Here is a 4595-nt window from a genome sequence, read left to right on the forward strand (position 1 = left end):
CTGTTGTTAACCTGCTAAACTTGAGGATTAGTATTAGTAAATTAGTATCGTTCTCTTGGTTGGAAGGATGTAAACGTTTTGTTTGTTTGTTTGTTTTTTACAGTTTAATGAATTTCCTGTATTAACTGTCCAGTTTTGTTGATCAATACAATAAGAGTAGCACAAATTACCAAGTCAGAAATAAGTAGACTTAGTAAGGAACCAAGTAAGAAAAAATATAGCACAAGCTAAGGTTTTACATGTGTTTCTTTCTAGAAGCAGAGCAGGAATTTATCTAAAGAGATGCAGCTGAAATAAAATCAATATGTCTTTGATATAAAGGTCTGTTAGAAATTGTCACAGTTGGTGTGCGGTTGGGTAGGTTGAGAGCCATTCACTGGCTAAATCGTGAAAGTTAAGATGGAATACTATTAAAAACCTCTGTCAAGATTCAAGATTTGTATTTGCCATTTGCGCACAGGACAGGAAATGCACAACAGTCCATCCACACTGGAATTGTTGTGCAGAGCTCTCTAGGTCAAGTCACATTTTTAAAAGGTAGAAACAGCAAATAAAGGAAAGTAGAGATCAAGCAAAGAGTGGAGCAATCTTCTAGTAGTATTCATGATATAAAAAGATTTTTTCTTTAAAAAGTCCGGGAAGTTAGGTCTCCCGTGTTAACTCACAAAGTCCTGACAACGCGAGTACGAACTCGCATACTTGAATATTTAGAAACGGCTTAACAGTCTGCAGTCTATGAACAAGCTAACAATGTTAGCTCGGTGGCGAGTAGCCTTCAGTAATAGTAATAAAAATCACACAGCAATAGTACATCGAAGATACTGAAGTTTCGTCCGTCCCATTCTTATGAAGTGGTGTCGGAAACGCATTCCTGCCTGTGCACTGCTGCCTCTGTTGTGCTGCCTCTGGGTCCATTGTGTAACTGACGCCGCCAACATTAACAGGACGCTTACATTAGAGCCTCTTATTGCGTGTTTTGTTTGGGTGTCCTGCAATCAGAATCAGAGAAACTAAATTAATCCCAGGTGGAAATAGAGTTATCCAACTGAACTGTTTATCCCATCGTACATTTGAAATGAGGTAAAGTAGTGCTGTGTTCTTTTAAGTGTTCAGTGTCTTTTGCTTGCCATCAGTCTGACAGTTGCAGGGAAGAAGCTGTTGAAAAGCTGCTGTTGTTCTGTGTGTGATGATGCTGTCCGCTCTGTTGTGTCTGAGCAGAGAGTGAGCTGGATGGTGTGAGTCCCTGATTATTCTCTGCTCTTTTTCAGCAGCGTTGTTGTGTACAGAGAGTACATGGAAGGAGGCTTTGTGACCCTTTGCAGAGCCTTCCTCTCTGCCTGTGTGGTGGTCCCGTACCAGACAGTGATGCCTGTGGTGAGGATGCTCTCTACAAGTCCTCTGTAGGCCTGGGTGAGACGGCGATGATTCATGCCAGCTTTCCTGAGATAGAAATAAAGCCTTTGCTGGGCATTTTTCACTGTTGCTGTGGTGTTGAGAGTCCAGCTCAGGTCTGATGTAACCTGCAGGCCCAGGAATCTGTGGCCGTTGGCCCTCTCCACCTCTGTCCCTTTGATGATAAGAGGCTGCAGGGGAGGGGGGGTTCTTCCTGAAATCCAGTATTACTTCCTTAGTCTTGTCCGTGTTGAGGATGAGGTCATTTTCCTCTCCATAGGCAAGAACACTGTCTACCACAGTCCTGTACCCAGACTCGTTCCCCCCCCTTGATGAGCCCCAGGATGGTGGTGTCACCAGCATATTTGATGACGATGGAGTTTTCCTGGGTGGAGACACAGTCATGGGTGTACACGAGTTTGGGGCTGAGGCAGCGGCCCTGTCGAGATCCAGTGCTGACGGTGAGCTCAGCAGAAACGTGCCCTCCCATTCTCACCACCTGTGGTCTGTCTGTCAAAAAGTCCAGAATCCAGTTGCAAGTGGGAGTTGGGATGCCGAGGTCTGTCAGCTTCTCCATCAGCTTGCCCGGGTGGATGGTGTTGAAAGCTGAGCTCTAGTCCAGCATCTGCTGCTCTCCAGGTGTTGCAGAGTAGCTATTGCTGTTGCATCATCTACTGATCGATTGGGACGGTATGCAAACTGGATGGGGGTCTATGGTGTCCAGGACCCTGTGGTTGATGTGTGTGAGAACCAGTTTTTTTAGACACTTCATAACGACTGGTGTGAGGGCCACTGGCCTGAAGTCGTTCAGGGAGAAGCTGTCAAGTTTTTGGGAACTGGTATAATGATGGAGGATTCAAAAATACATGGGACTACTGCCTGGGATAGTGACAGGTTGAAGATATCAGTGCACACAGCTAGTTGTTCCCCACAGGCCTTCAAAACTCTGGGAGGAACTCCATCGGGTCCCACAGCCTTGTGGGGATTCACTTTTTTCAGAGCTATGTGATAATAAAGATGACGTGGAAAATGCAAAGGAACACAAAACATTACTTACCGACAGGTTGCTACCCCACCGCAGTGTTAAGGAAGATACTTTTACTGTGCCACATTCATAAATAAGCACATTACTCATTTGCACTTCAGATGTCCCATTAATAACTTCTTATTGTTGTTTTTTAAGCTACTTAACATGGACCTATGGATCTTTGAAGCTAAAATAAACAACTCAATGAAGCAGTGTTGTGTTTACACAGAACATATAACACACAACAGCGAAGAACCATTTCAAATAGTATCTTTACTAATTTGTTACTGGCAGTCTGTCACAAAAACTGATATTTTGTTCATATTTCATTGGTTTCCCAGGTTAGTTTCCCTCTCAGACTTTTTTATATTTAGTTGAATCTATGTAAAAAATAAATGAAAGATTTAAAAAAAAGTCTGAAAGGCATAAAATAACATTTTGCACCAACAAAAATGCTCAAGAATGGTTTTGTGGTAAATGGATTGGTTCCTATAGAGTGCTTTTCTAATCTACCTGAGCACTCAAAACACGTTATACATTTTATCTGAGTGCTTTCTATCTAACATTCCTGCTCCAATGGATGCATCAGAGAGCAACTTGGAGTTAGTCTCTTGCCCAAGGATACTTGACATACAGACTAGAGCACCGATTAGTAGATGACCTGCTCTACCTCCTTGGCAGCAACCCCATTTTTCAGCATGATAATGATCCCAAACACTTTGCCAGTGCAGTCAAAGCATACCTGGATAGAAAAACAAACACTGGAACAGAGTGTTCGCTCGCTCTGTGGTAGAGTATCACTTCCTGTTCCTGCTCAAACACAGTGGTGTTTCTGAGTAGCTTATTTGAGTAGCTTATTTGCTTAGCGATTTAATTAACAACTTTTAAATACATTCTTCTTTCATAGTATAATCTTCACGTGCTTCCTCCGAAGCACACTTTCTGTGTACTCACTACCTAATTTATAGCCAAAGTATTCACTCACTGTCTCTGTACTGTCTCGCTAGCCTAGCTTAGCTCGTAGCCGACTCATTAGCACCATGGCTACTTCACCTGTCCCTCCTGCACTTTCTTGCTCATTGTGTCAGATGTTTAGTTACTCCTCGGCCTCCTTTAGCAGTAATGATATCTGTAACAAATGTAGCATATTTGCAGCGCTGGAGGCCAGGATTACTGAATTGGAGACTCGGCTTCGCACCCTTCATTCACCCGCAGCTAGCCAGGCCCCTGTAGCTGGTGCAGCCGAAAATAGCGTAGGCCCCGCTAGCTGTTCCCCGGCAGGTCCCAAGCAGCTGGGAAATCAGGGCGGCTGGGTCACGGTGAGGAGGAAGCATAGTCCTAAACAGAAGCCCCAGGTACACCACCAACCCGTTCATGTGTCTAACCGTTTTTCCCCACTCGGCGACACACCCGCCGGGGGTCAAACTCTGGTAATTGGCGATTCTGTTCTCAGACATGTGAAGCTAGAGACACCGGCAACCATAGTCAATTGTCTTCCAGGGGCCAGAGCAGGCGACATTGAAGGAAATTTAAAACTGCTGGCTAAGGGTAAACGTAAATTCAGTAAAATCATAATTCACGTCGGCAGTAATGACACCCGGTTACGCCAATCGGAGGTCACTAAAATCAATATTGAATCGGTGTGCAACTTTGCCAAAACAATGTCGGACTCTGTAGTTTTCTCTGGTCCCCTCCCCAATCAGACCAGGAGTGACATGTTTAGCCGCATGTTCTCCTTAAATTGCTGGCTGTCTGAGTGGTGTCCCAGAAACGATGTGGGCTTCATAGATAATTGGCAAACCTTCTGGAGGAAACCTGGTCTTGTTAGGAGAGACGGCATCCATCCCACTTTGGATGGAGCAGCTCTCATTTCTAGAAATATGGACAAATTTATTAAACCCCCCAAAATATGACTATCCAGAGTTGGGACCAGGAAGCAGAGTTGCAGTCTTACACGCTTCTCTGCAGCTTCTCTCCTCCTGCTACCCCCCCAAAAACCCATCTCCATAGAGACTGTGTCAGCTTCCAAAAAGACAAAAAACAAACTAAAAACCAGCAACAAACAACTTAAACATAAACAATCACAAAGAAAGAACAATACAGTATCCACATCTGAACCAAAGAGTAAAACAGTGAAATGTGGATTATTAAATATTAGGTCTCTCTCCTCCAAGTC

The sequence above is a fragment of the Copadichromis virginalis genome, linkage group LG1 (genome assembly GCF_057382275.1).
Source record: "Copadichromis virginalis isolate Kocher_CV1m ecotype Utaka linkage group LG1, C_Virginalis_male_GT1.1, whole genome shotgun sequence".
Classification (NCBI taxonomy): Eukaryota; Metazoa; Chordata; class Actinopteri; order Cichliformes; family Cichlidae; genus Copadichromis; species Copadichromis virginalis.